The sequence below is a fragment of the Alnus glutinosa genome, chromosome 1 (genome assembly GCF_958979055.1).
Source record: "Alnus glutinosa chromosome 1, dhAlnGlut1.1, whole genome shotgun sequence".
In the NCBI taxonomy this organism is placed as follows: Eukaryota; Viridiplantae; Streptophyta; class Magnoliopsida; order Fagales; family Betulaceae; genus Alnus; species Alnus glutinosa.
Window position 1 is genome coordinate 35,366,897 of NC_084886.1, and position 15,799 is coordinate 35,382,695.

The window sequence follows — 15,799 nt, forward strand, 5'->3', positions numbered from 1 at the left end:
AAACACACGGCTCCAACATAGAAAAGCGCCTCATCAGGAAAGCCGTTAAGTAGGGGCAGAGCCAGCTTTTAGGCTTTGGGGGGGTCAAATTGAAAAAAAATAATTTGAGAAGGGCAAAACTACAAATTTTTTAAAGAATAGGAGTAAAAATTATATTTTTTCTCTTTTTTTTTTAGATTTTTTTTTTTTTTTTTTGGGGGGAGCCCTTTGGCTTGGGGGGGGCTTGCCATAGTGTGGCTCCGCCCCTGCCCCTAAGGGCAAGAATCAACCAAAATAGTGGCAGCCCTTAGAATGAAGGAGATCACGTAGACATGGAAAACTCGTGAGACACCATGGCCAATCAAGTTGGAAATCGCTCCCTTAGACCCGATAAATGAGAGGAACCGATCTATAAAAACCTAAGCAAAACCCAACTCAAAGTACCTACCTGTCTTACATTTATTCCACGGTTTAGTTTTGAGATTATCTTATAATTATTGTTTGGAAAAAATATATATTAGCCCCCCAAACAACCACCCTTTCTCCGGATGGCCCCAAAAACTACCAATGCTTAGATTCTGGCCCCAAAAACTACCACTTTCTGATTTTTTGGCCACATCCGTCCATTTATGCCATCAATTCTAAACAGAATTTCGAAAATACCCCTCCTACACTTTGAAATTCTCACGATTAAGAGAGGGGCATTTTCAGGTTTTTGGCCAATTTTTGTTAGAATTAATAGTATAAATAGACGGATGGGGCCAAAAAATTAGGAAGTGGTACTTTGGAGGGTCGGAGTACAAGTGTTGGTAGTTCGGGGTGCCATCCGAAAAAAGGGTGGTAGTTTAGAAGGCTAATATATATTTTTCCCTTATTGTTTTTTAATTGTGGTTTACTTTGATTACTGACTTTAGCATAAAAGGTAGTGTCGCCACCATGTCCCTCCCCCCTTTGCATGGCACATCAAACTTGATTTGTTGCCTGTCTTATAAGATCTCGAAAACCGCCAGCCGCCAAGCATGACAATTGCATCAACAAGTTAAAAATGGGTGTCTTGTCCTATATATTAAGGATTTCAATTCCATAAAATATAAAAACAAATACCAAATTAGACAATTAGTACGATATAACTAAAGTTGCATATATATCACGTATATTATACCAATTGTCTCATTTGGCAATCTAAGAAAATGTGCACATGTGAAACCAACCCCCCTTTTTCTTTTAAGAAAAGGGCAGAAAATCTGGTTTTTCATGAAAAATGCAAAGTAAAATTAAATTTGGACCATTAAATTTTTTTATTTTTTATTTTTTTACAGGAGATTTCTTGTATTTTTTTTTTTTTTACAGCATTTAAGTTGAATCCATTTTTACTAGATGACTAACTAGAGTCAAACCATGATATCATAGATATTCTAATAAAAATTAACTCATATTTTCAAAAATTGAGTGATCATAAAAGTTTGAGTCTAAACTACAAAGATTTTATCTTTATGTTAACTGGTTTCAAAAAAACATGTTTACGTATAATTTTTAGTAAAATATTTTGCACGGAACATTAAGTTGGCCTAGTAGTAAAGGCCTTACATTTTATTCCTTCATACTAAAGTTTCAAACTTGCTATGAACATATTAACAATTTTTTTAAGCATGATTTAATCTTTTAGTAATGACGGTCAACAAGGTATAACAGAATTAGACAGTCATCAATTTGATTTAATTTTTAAAAGAGTGGACTTTAATCACATCTTTGAATTGAAAATTTTATATCTTAAAATACAAATCAATATATATTGAGGTCGAATTTACGAACTTCATGGCTCCTTGCCTCTACTCTTACCAATTTGAGCTACAATAATTTTGTGATAGGGGGAACCTAAAATTGATGTCTATTCCACGAGTCTCTACTCTTTCTAGAAAATTAGCATCCTTAAGGAAAATATTAAGAATTTTCAGCCAAATAAATTTAAGCATAAAATGAAACAACCTGTGTGTTATAAATGTGAACAAACTAGTCATTATAAAAATAATTGCAAAGTAAAAGACAAAATTAAAGAACTTGATATAGATGATAAATTAAAATCCCAACTTTTAAATATATTAGCAGAATATGATACAGAATCCGAAGAATTATTACAAATTGATGATAATGATACTATATCTCAAGAAGAATGTTCCGACTTTAGTGAAGAAAACGGAATAGTATTTTGTAAGTAATGCTAGATGTCATATTAATGTCTCTCTTGTGTCCATCTAAAAATAAGATGACTTTTAAAATTACCTTTGAGCTTGTGATTGATCAAAATTGAATTTTGATCTATGGTGATTTTAAAAATCACATCATTTTTAGAGGGACATAGGTATGACATTTAGAATTACTCGGATTTTGTTTCTACAAAAATAAGAATATGTGTACCTCTAAAAAAGAAATAAATACTTTAACAAAAGAAGAAAGAACAAAATTAGAAGTTATAAATCAAATTGAAGATCCAGAAACAAAAATAAAATATTTATCACAAATTAGTCAAAAAGATAAAACAATTATTAATAACATAAATTATAATTTTACTGATATATCTAATAGATTCAAAAAAGAAAAACGTCATGTTACAGTTCAAGATTTACAATTTGAAATAAATATATAAAACAAGAGATAAAAAAAAATTAAAACTAGATTTAAAAATCTCTAATGAACAATTTGTACAAGAAATTATAACACTAAAAACAGAAAAACAACAAACAAATAACATCTTACAAAATGATAATGAAACCCAAGAAACTCAAGAAAATAATGAAAACACACGGAATACAACATAAACTAATTTAATCATTAATCTTATAGATAGAATAATCTTCCAAATTACAACTATAGGTTTATTAGACTCAGGAGCAGATATGAATTGTATTCAAGAATAAATTATACCTACAAAATATTTTGAAAAGACAACTGAAAAATTGCACCAAGCCAGTGGAACAATATTAAATATAGAGTATAAAATACCTAATGCCCATATTTGTAACGATGGAATATGCTTTAAGACTACATTTATTTTAGTAAAAAATATCACCTCTAAGATAATATTAGAAAATCTATTTTTGGCATTACTTGATCCTTTTATAAAAACAGAAGACGATATTAGCACTAAAATTATGGGAAAGAAAATTTTATTCAAATTTGTTTTACCACCAATGACTAAAGATATTAACATGTTAAAAGATATTTCCAAATTCCAAGAAATTAATATCAGGAATCAAGAATGAAATCTCCAAGAGTGGAATTTACCTTTAGTCCCTACAAGAAATATTTATAAGCAATTAACTTTTTCAAATTTATCTTTCCTTTCAGATTATACCATTAAAACAGTTGAAAGAACATTTTCTTTAAATAAAAAATATGAAACTATTAAATTATTATCTATACCGACCCAAGTGATAATAAAGAGAATAACATAGAAATAATGAAGATGAATATAATATACTGCAATGCAAAATAATAATATTAAAATTAGATCAATAATAGAATAATTCAAAGACATGAGTAGAAATTCTTGAAGGATAAAAAAATAAATATACTTCTAATTCAACATATAATAGTGGAGATTCATATAATGGAAATTGAGATGAGCAGATAAACATTTTTATAAAACTTCAAAAACTTATAGATGAATGATTACAATATCTTGAATACAAAGAGGTTGAAAGACTGGAATGCAAAGAGAGGGTACAAGAAAATTGGGCAAGAGTGTTCTCAGTGGAAATCGCACTGCCTTTCTGATACATCATGTTGGCCTAATATAGGCTAAAGGAAGATATGAAATACAAATGTCAATAATACATGAGCAGTAGCTCTTGAATAGTAAAGATTCTGCATATCTTTGAACATTGAAAACAACAATGATTTCGCACGACTCTGAATAGTAGAAAACAACAATAATTTTGTGAATGCTATCAACTCACTCTGGTTGGGAGTGTGTCTTCTTGTGTCGGCTAAAAATGATTCTTGTCAGCAAATAATTCATTCCAACTGATGGTGAATTCTTCCTTAGCTTTTATGATTCTTCATATTGTCATCATACTCATCATATCTTCCACTTTAATAGTGCTTTCTTCCATAGCTTTCATGATTCTCCATAGCGTCATCATATCTTCCATAATTCTCCACTTTCATAATTCAACATTATATTTCATACTCCTATCATTATTTTTATAGGGATCTTGAGAATATCCTGGTAATACTGATTCTTCTTCTTATTAATCATCACTGTAGTAGTCATCATACAAATCATAATCATTGTCGACGAACGTGGGTCTCCATTCATCTTCTATAAATTCACATGTGTATGTATCATTGATTTCCACTAATGGCGTGCGGGCTGATCCCTCCAAATTGGATTCTATGATCCAATGGCCTATTCCTACCAACATAAAATCCCTTCGTGGTTTTTTGGGCCTCATAGGGTATTACCGGAAATTCATCCGGGCCTATGGTTCCACTGCAACCCCCCTAACTGCCTTATTGTGCAAAAATGCCTTTCACTGGTTGCCTGCTGCAACCGGGGCCTTTCTTCGCCTTAAGGAGGCGGTGACATCCCCTCCGGTCTTGGGGCTTCCTGATTTCACTAAGCGGTTCACCATCGAATGTGACGCTTGTGGCACTGGCTTGGGGGCAGTGTTGATGCAAAAAGGGCATCCCATCGCCTTCTTTAGCCAAGCCTTGAAGGACCGTGCTTTGCTGCTGTCCACATACAAAAAGAAGTTGCTCTCTTTTGTTTCGGCCCTCCAGAAATGGCGGTCGTATTTACTGGGGCAACCCTTCACTGTCAAGACTAATCAGCAGTCACTCAAGTACCTTTTGGAACAAAAGGTTGCAACCATTTCCCAGCAACGATGGATTTCAAAGCTCATTGGCTATGATTTCATTATTGAATATAAGAAGGGTAAGGAAAATCGGGTGGCGGATGCCCTTTCACGGAAATATGAGAATTGTCCTACCACTAACGACCTTTCTATTTCTCTTATTTCTTTTCCCACCCCGAATTGGGTGGCCGATCTCAAGGCTTCTTATGGTCCAGACCTAGAGACACAATCTATTCTGCTCAATCTTCAACAAAATCCAGCTAATTTTAAAAACTTCTCCCTGCAACAGGGTCTCCTACTGAAAAAGGGTCGTTTATGGGTGGTTTGACATTCACCATTTCAGCTTCAGTTATTAGAATTTCTACATTCTAACCCCACGGCTGGCCACTATGGTTATCATAAGACTGCCCACCGTGCTAAAGCTGATTTTTACTGGCGTGGTATGCAGAAAGATATCCGCCAGTTTGTACAAGAATGTGTGGTTTGCTAGGTTAGCAAACCTGAGCTTATCCACCCTCCGGGCCTCTTACAACCACTCCCTATTCCGAGCAGGGTTTGGTCTAATATCTCGATGGATTTGTTTAACTAAGTACGGATACTTTATTGCTCTTTCTCACCATACACGGCTTCTAAGGTGGCTCAGGTTTTCCTAGCGAATGTTTTGAAACTTCATGGGATGCTGACTACTATTGTTTCAGTTCGCGATCCCGTATTCACCAGCTCTTTTTGGCGGGAATTGTTCCAACTCCAGGGTATTTCCTTGGCATTCAATTCAGCTTATCATCCCCAGTCTGATGGCCAGACTGAAGCCTTGAACAAGTGTGTTGAAATCTACTTGAGGTGCTACACGGCTTCTAAGCCTAAGGATTGGAGTACATGGCTTCCCATGGCTGAATGGTGGTATAACACTAACTATCATTCTACCACGGGTATGACGCCATTCGAGGCCGTATATGAGTACCATCCTCCATCCCTAATTTCCTATGTGCTCGGTACTGCTACTAATTTGGCTGTAGATGTGTAGCTCAAGGATCGCAATTCCATCATCAATATTTTAAAGGAGCATTTACACAAAGCTCGGAATAGGATGAAAAATCAGGCTGAAAAGCACAAGAATTGAAAGGGTGTTTCAAGAAGGGGATTGGGTGTACCTTCGCCTACAGTCGTATCGCCACAAGTCTCTTGCTGCTCGCAAAAACTTAAAGCTTTCCCCTTGCTTTTTTGGTCCCTTCTAGGTTCTCCAGAAGATTGGGACAGTCGCCTATAAACTGGATTTTCCAGCAGCAGCTTGCCTCCACCCCGTATTTCATATGTCATGCTTGAAGAAGAAATTGGGATAGCACACGATTCCTCTTCCCACTCTTCCGTCGATGGAATCCAATGGCGAAATTCAATCTGATCCAGAGTCTATTTTGGATACCCAGGTCAGTCAGCATAAGGGCCGCTCTCTTACTGAGCTTCTTGTTCGTTGGAAAGTGACAACTGCTGAGGAAGATACTTGGGAGAAAGCTTGGAAGCTTCGAGCACAATACCCGCACCTTGTGGGCAAGGTGCTCTAAGGGGGAAGACTTGTTATGTGTGCAATTGAAAGGGGTTCGGATTAGGGATTGCAGAATTAGGGTTTGATCAGTACGGCTAGTAGGAATCACTGCTAGGGCTTAGGTGGCAGAGAAGGATCTAGATGCTTTGCGTTTCATGTTAAAATTATTGTCGTTTTATGCTTTATGTGTTTTAAGTTTTCCTTGGTGCGTTTAGTAGCATTTCCTTGTAATGTTTTAGAACTTTGCTAGGCGGTTGGGAGGAGAATCTCCAGCTGGCATTCTGTTAGAAGGATGAACAGAGCGGGTAGTTTATATATAGCTGGGTATGGGAAGGAACAAGGGAAGAAAAAGAATCTAGACGTTAGTGACTCATCCTTAGGAAAAAGAGCCTCTCGAATGCTCATTATCCTTTTTCAATGAAATTCTAGTATTTCTCTCTATCATCTTCTCCATAATTTCTCTAAAAAACCCTAAACCCAAAAACAACACTTAACACAAGCTGTGATATTTTGGCTAAAGAAACAGGAAAAGGCCAAACAAGCCATTGTTGTTCAGCCTCCTAGACTCATTACATGACAAAAATACAGTGTTAAGACACATGTGCTGGTAACATCAAATTGAGACAAAGAATGTCATTTTTCCTTTTCTTGTCAACCAAAGCAAAAATTAAAGGAAAAAGGGGTGTGAAAAGCCAAATACGCTCAGTTTTTCTTACACTTGTCGGAGATTTGTGAGATTTCTAACAGCCTCAGATAGAGATCCAAAAAGATATTGGCTTGGAGCTCCCCTGCAGAACCCAGAACCTAGTGAACCCAAAAAAAAAAAAAAAAAAAAAACAAAAAACAAAGAATCAAAAGAAAAACAAACCGGGAAAGAATTTGGGGGAGAGAGAAAGGTGGGGGCAAACGAAAATTTGGAGGAGAGAAACGTTGTTTATCGTTTTGATTTTTTTTTTTTTTTAAAAAAAAAGCTGATTAACCTGGGTTGGGTTAACCAGCAAAATCGTGGCCTTTGGATGCAACCAACGACCATGATTTTGAAATTTGAGAACCTCATATTTCAAAAAAATCTGAGGAGATCCAAATCCTTTTTTTGGTGCCCAAGGAGGAGGACTTCAGCTTTTGGCAAAGATGCGACCTTCTGTCTTCTACTAAATATTTTTAAATAAAAAAACACAAAAAGTGGTGCAAAGGGACTGGCTTGCTAGTATGGATGTACAACCGATTGCGGTTATTTCCTTATAACCGCAATTGTAACCGGAATATCCGATTATTTTCATTTAAATAATCGTAACCGCAATCTGGGGTGTTTGGTAAATAATTGTATTGTGAAGTTTTTGTTTGAATATAGTAAGAAGCGATTGATGTGATATAAAGTATAAAAAAGTTTAGATTTGTTTTATAAAAAAAATGAAAAAGTTTTGTTTTGTAGTGGTTTTTTTATTTGAATAGTAATAAAAAATTATTGATATGATGTAAAAAGTAAAAAAAAAAAAAAAAATGTTAGAGAGGGAGATGAGTCATTTGCCAAACACACTCGGTAATTACCAACCAATTATTAACTGGGTAATCAGTTTTCATACATTTTTTTTTTAATCCAATATTCAACCATTTAATATTCAATAGTAAAGAATTAGGGAAAAAAAAAAAAAATTCAATGCTAAATAGTAAATACTAATGCATGTGTATAATTTTTTTTTTTATTATTTAGAAAGAAAATATAAAACAGACCCCCAACCCATTTATATGGTTTTGTGATCTTTCGTTTTATAAAAAAAATAAAAAAGACAGTAGTTATTTCAATAGTTGTGTTATTGAGTAGCAACATATCACATATTTTATATATATAAGTCCGTCAAAGATAAACTAAACAAGAATAACCGAGAGACGGGTGATGGGGGATGGGAAATTTTTTCCACTAACATTAGGATTATGATTAGAATTTAAATATTAGAGATAATTAATTATCATTAGAATGATTTATTCTAGTTAGTATGATACCAAGTTGTTATGTGATTGATATTGGGAACGTGTATTTGGCCAGTGAGCAAACAAGGTTGCAGGATCAGTTTTTTGGGGCTTGCCTATGATTGTAACTAAACATAAATAAAAGGCGACTAGAAGCGGTCTGGCGGTGTTTGCGGCGCGGTCTGCGAAGACGGCTACGTGGGATGGCACAATGGTTGGAGGCTTCAATATGGTGGGTTGAATCATGTAGGTGGATGGAGTGTTGTGGTTATTGGGGTTTGGGTCTTTGCACAGTAGCTATAGCAGCGGCTTGTTGGATGACGGGGAGGTATTTTTGGTGATTTTATGATGGGTTTGAGTATTTGGTTATTATGTTTTGATTGGGGCTTGAACGATTGGGAGATTGATGAAGTTTTGATTGTTTGGGGTTGCTATTGGGTTTTGCAATGTACGTGGTGGTTGGCTGTACGTGGTGTAACAGGGTGATGGCCACCTGATAGCATCTGTTCAAAACGTTTATTACTAGCAAAAACATCTCATTCATTTACTTCAGTTCCACGCTCATTTTCGTCGGCCTCTCTTGTTGCATGGAATCAACTGCGTCATTAGAAGTTCTAAACTGCGGCTTTTCATGGTGGAAACAATGTGATACATTGCCCTGATACCAAATGTTATTGCTTAATTATTCAAGTGAAGAATAAATTAAGGTACTTCAAAAAATTTTAATTTCAAATCAATTCAAGGGCTGAATATTATTAATCTTTACTTAATTTTATTAATGAACTTTTGGTATCTTTAATTAAATAGACATTTACAATTCATAGTAGAAATAAAAGACTAAATAGAATAAACCATTCTAATGATAATAATTATCTCTAATATTTAAATTCTAATTATCATCCTGATGTTATCAACGAAGATAACTTATTATCTTTAAGGTATTTTAATTTTAAAATATTTTTACTAGATCAGTAACATTTTTCCACTTATTCAAATAACAAAAAAGAAAAAAGAAAAAAGTGTTTAGTGTCATTATTTTGTACATTTCTTATACATTTTTTTTTCTTTTCTTTTTTCTTTTATAAATTTACTACTAAATTTATGAAACCACATGCAAAATTCATCATTAAATCTGTAGAACAGGTCATATCTTGTTTCACACATTCAATAATAAATTTACAAATATATCTCTCGTATACAACCGTAGAAAAGAATCAAACTAACAATTTTTTTTTTTAAAAAAATAATAGTAATAATAAAATATTTGATGAGTAACAGTACATACTATTATTATAAAGGAAAAAAAAAAAAAAACCAATTTAATAAAAGGTCCAAAAATAATGAGACATCCTATGTAGTATGTTTGGGTCCTTCTTACATTATTTCATTTTGTAAATTAACTATTAAATTTTTTTATACACTCATGTCTTCTAATTTTAAAACTAACTATTGAATTTTTATTACACACAAAACCACATATAAGTTATAGGTGCATATCTGATAATTAATTTTTTTTTTAAAAAAAAATGATAAGAAAAAAAGAATCGAAAAAAAAAAAATTCCACTAGCATCGGTGAGAGTAGTACGAAAAAATCAAACATGATGCTATGAAAAGATGAAAAGAAAACGGACCCACATTTATGTTGGGCAGAGTAGAGGAAGACAGAAGGTGGCGTCTTTGTCAAAAACAACTCAAAAGTCCTCCTCGGGCAGCAAAACAAGGATACGAATCTCACTTTTATCAGTTGCTACACTGTGCATGCCTAGTACACACATTCACGTGTGACTCTTCCGTACTCCTCTCCATCTTTCAAATTGCTTTGGACTTAATTAATGTTTGAACGAAAGCAATCCTACCTAATTATAATACCATCGTCCTGCTTATAAATTTGGCTCATCCTTCGCTTATCAATACCCTATCAATTCCCTCACTTCCTCCAGCTTTCTTTTCTTACATTTTCCTGTGTTGCATAACTTGCATGTCTCCCCGCTGCAACCTTAAGGAGTTAAGGTGATCGTATACCCATCATAAATTCTTACTTTGCTTTTCTTTTATCAAGGATTTATTTCTGTGTCTTTTTCTGCTTCTTTACTTCTGAAAATTATCTATGTTGTTTATATTTGGTTGATGATTTGCCTTGTTTTATCTCTCACCTGTTGCCTATCTCAAGAAGAATCTAATATCTTCATATTATTTCCTTGAAGGACTACGTACAACTTGTTTTTTAAGACTCTTTATCTGTTTATTTTCTTAACAAATAGCGTTTAGGGTTGGAATTCGTACCGAAGAAAAAAGGTCTTGATTTTCTTGTTTGATGCTTTCTTGAGTACATCCACTTTCAAATGTTCGATATTGCCATATTGGATTATATTTTAATTGAAATTGACTTCTTTGAAAACTTTCGATGTTTGTATTCAGTTTGATTACTACAGCCTACAGTATAAATGGAACCGGAACGCTGGGAGAAGCTCTTGTCCTCTGTCAAGAAATACACGGGGAGCTTTCTCTGGGTAACAGGATTTGGCCTTCTTTCATTCTCTTCACTTTTTTTTTTCATAACATGGTTTAGGTTCGAGTTAACCAACTGGGGCTTTCTCTTATTTATCTGCAGTTCGTCTTTTGCTCTTGTGGTCATGAAAATGCATTCAATCCAGGAATGGGCGATTTTGGGAAAATACATGGCGGGTAAAATTTGTCTAGTATTATTAATTTCTATTTTATTGTTGGGTAACACTACAAAAAGAAGTTTTTTTTGAGTTGTTTTTTGTTGGTGTTTTAACAAAATGACACTAATCAATGTCTTTTTAACTAAAACGACTCAAATTGAAATTGGTTTAAACACTAATCAAGTTAAGGGCGTTATGCCACACCACTATTTTGTGGCCGCAAAAATGAGTGCACACATAACAATATAGCAATGTGCGATTTTGATATGTTATTTAGGTTCATGTATGTTGGCTAGGAGGGAACTACAAACGATAGTTGCATTTTTAGGGATGCTATTACAACTAACCAAGGTTATGAGTGGCTTACAGATTAGCACATTGCATACAAATGCGTAATTTCTTACAAGATAGTTTTCCATGTTCTTACGCTAACTTTGAATATTTTATTTATGAAGGGGCACTATTATGTGGCCGATTCCGCGTACCCATGCACGCGTGGTTTTTTGCCTCCTTATAAAGGGTAGAGGTATCATCTCACACAATTTTGCAGCAGGGCTTTGTCCCGTGGGTACAAAGAACTATTTAACTTTAGACACTCATCACTACGAATGATTATCGAGAACTGCTTCGCTAGATTAAAGAGGAGATGACGTATTTTATACGATAAGTCTGGGTATTTATTGACACGTCAACATGGCATTATAATAGCATGCTGGACGCTACACAATTTCATCGGGACACATAATCCAAATGATGAAATCTTCATCAGCACTGAAGCAGCAAAACTAGAGATGAGTGAGCAGCCATATGCATATGGCAACGATGATGGGGCAAGCCCCTCACATTCAAGATAGTATGACTTGTCTAATGCAGTAGCCCTTGAAATGGACCATTTTAGAGAAGGCATTGCACAAGCAATGTGGGCAAATGCACATGGACACTATGATGGGGATAATTAAAATGGCAATCATAATGTTGAAGTAATATTTTGTTATGGGTCCGTAAAATTTTAGTGCACTTATCAAAAAAAATATTTTGTTATGCCCGTGCATTAGATATGGTTTTGTTTGTTTTATGGTTGATAATTTTTTTCTTTGTAAGACAAATACATATACTTGACCCATATGTACATTGTTAGTATGCTCATGGTGGATAAATGTTTGTATGGGTCATTCGAATTACATAATTTGTTATGTCGAATTGTGTACCCGTACATGATAATTTCTTTTTTTTATGCTGCATCAACAAGTAGACATGGATCTCATGGTGAATTGTACATGTGGTGTTAGACTTATAAGACTTCTCATTTCAAGAACAGGAAGAAACTATATAAGACGCTTTTACAAGTGTCCCCTAGGTAAGGTACGAACTCGTAAACAATTGCAAGCCTCAAATGCATTTTTTACTTTTTTATGTTATTGATTTTTTAAACATTTGTTGTATTTAATAAAGACAGTCTCATCAATTTTAATGTGTTATTATAGAATCATCCTGGAGGTTTTTACTAGGAAGATAAGTTGATACAAAATTTGTCAGAACCAGTACATGATGACGACGTTGTGCGTTTACATGCTCAGGGCAGTGTGTCAGGCATGTCGTAGACTATCAAGGGCATTATGTGATGTTGTGGTATTACATGGATTTTGCATCCTATGTTGCTTAGGGTTATTGTTTTTGTTGGTTCTCATGTTTGCTTAAAGTGGTTTGGTTTATTGCGGACGGGATGTAAAAGCCATTGTTTATTATACATCTCTTTTGCTTCTGCTGGCCACAGTTTATTGTATAATATATGATGGATATTTCTAGGAATTTGCTACTTGAACTGTTTTATTTTCGGTACCGTTCATGAATTGTAATGGACCCATGCATTTAACTGGCTGCCAAGCTTTGTTCGGAATTGACCTATATTTTTTTTTCTTAGATTTATGTTTGTTTTTTTTTTTTATTTTTTATTTTCCATTATTATATGTGTGTATTTATCTTACGCAAATTAATTTATGTTAAATGCTAAATATGTCATTAATTTCGGTCTTTAATTTAGACTTAAATAAGAAAAATTAATTTATATTAAACGAGAAAAAAAAAAGCAGTATTTTCTTGGATTTCAAATTCAGATCTTTCATTCTTAAAATATTAGATGCAAAAATAAAATAAAAATTCGTATTTATCTTAGATTTAAAAAAGCAAAATAATTTAAATTCAACACACAAAAAAAAAACTCTTATTATCTTATATGTAAAAAAGCAAATTAATTAAGTATGAAATATTAATTTTAATAGTCATTTTTTTTAATTATTAAACAATAGTTATTTCAATCATTATACATAACTTTTCATACTTCAATAATTTCCTACTATGGTTTTCTGTGAGAAAACAATCTCATGCAACTCTCACACAAACACAAATTTCAAATAGAATTTAAATTCTACTCATCACCCAAACACATTTTCTTAACTTCAAAATTCGCAAACCAAATAAGAATTTAATTCTTATTTAAAAAATTCAATACCCAAACGAACCATAAATTTTTCAATATGTAATCAAAGCGGAGTTCGAACCCGAGTTTGTAAACAACCTCTTTACATTTATTAATAACATAAATATATAATATGTAACTATATTAGACATATTATAACGTCTAATGCATAACTATAGTCTATAAGTAACAAGTTAACAATATGTTATTATGTATAACTAGAGAATATAAACTATGATATATGTATAATGTGACCGAGTAGTAAGTCTAATACTATATAACTAACTATAATATAAGTATAATATATATAACTATTGTTAACCATGTGTGATGTGATATGTGTATATATGCCATATAATACATAACTATAGTCTATAAATAACAAATTAACAATATGTTATTATTTATAAATAGAGAGTGTAAACTATGATATATGTATAATGTGAGCAAGTAGTAAGTCTAATATATTCTATATAACTAATTACGTAACTATAATATAAGTATAAAAATATAATTATTGTTAACCATGTGTGATGTGATATGTGTGTACATGCCATATAATACATAACTATAGTTTATAAATAACAAATTAATAATATGTTATTATGTATAACTAGCGAGTGTAAACTATGATATATGTATCATGTGAGCAAGTAGTAAGTCTAATATATTCTATATAACTAATTAAGTAACTATAATATATGTATAATATATAACTATTGCTAACATACTAAATACTTTTATCAAAGTATTATAATTAATATGTAATACTATATTTACTTATCTAGTATACTATATGCTTATTTAGTATATATATATATATATATATATAATCAAAAAATATCCTATAGACTATAGTTAACTACTATATATATAATATACATAAAAATATCGAGTAACATATTGTTAATTATATTTACTTAGTATATGTTAATTAATTAAATAATATGTTAGTTTATGATGAACTAACTACTTAGTATATATGTCCCCAATGGGTAGCTCAATCGGTGGGGACCACGTCTGATGAGCGGATGTCACTAGTTCGAATTCCCCCCCCCCCCCCCCCTCTCTTGTGCGGACATGTAAAAAAAAAAAACTACTTAGTATATATTTTAACTAGTACACACACATATAAATATTAAGTAACATATATAACATATATTATTTAATTACTAATATACATGCTTAAATTCATATAACTCATTTTTAGTAATATATTAACATATATAGATATATATGAATGAGCTAATTAACGAGTCAAACTAATGAGTAGGGCAAGTGATCCAGTCAAGTTTTAAACGAGCTGAACTCACGAGCTCCTATCGAGCTTTGTCGAGTGAGTCGAGTTTATTAACTATATAGTATATCGATCAATTGCTATATAATATATGTAGCATTAAACCAAAATATATAAGTTGTATTTTGTTATATACTATAATATATGTATAGCCCTAATTTACCCTATATGCATATTATGTATAGCCCTAAACCAAAATATGAGTCTATATATATATATATATATATATATATATATATATCGCATCAAAGAAAAACCTATCCTTCATAGTTTAAATTATATAAAAAAATTGAGTAAAAATTAAAAACAATTGGAGTCGTTTTCACTTGGAGTCGTTTTGACTTGGTTCCGTCTCTCTCTCTCTCGATTAGTTGTCCTCCTGGCCCTTAACCCCGCGCCATCGACCACTGTACTTTTTTTTATTATTATTTTTATTTCTTACTGGTAGCAGCTAGGGTCCTCCTTGATTGGTTTGTTCTCCCTAGGGTATGTCCTAGAGTTTTTGTATTTCATTGAGGTTTTAATTAATTTATTCAATTCTTACTCTAAAAAATGTGTTATGAAATTTTGAAAGAATGGATATAATCTTAAAATAGTTTAGTATAAGCACTGATTTTATTTTGAATTGCATACTTGATACAACATCAATGGCATTCTAAGAACAACCCATATCGACAGTTTGGCATTTCTGAATTAAAGTAGTACATATCAGTAGCAAATTCAGTGCATAATTATTTTATTTCATATGACTTTGTTTTATTTATTTATGATGATGAGTTGGATTTAATTTATCATGATTATCATTTTAGTGTATATGTAATTTCTACATCCAGCCAACTATTAGTGACGTTATCTCAAATCCCAGGTCAACCGAATGGACCAGATATGCAAAAGTGAATTGGGGGATAATCTTGTATGGCATTCTAAAGGGCCAGTCGAAACAGCCCTCGAATATAACTGATATGTGGTTAACTGCAAGCTGTTTCGCACTATGGCCCAAGATGAAGGAAGAACAA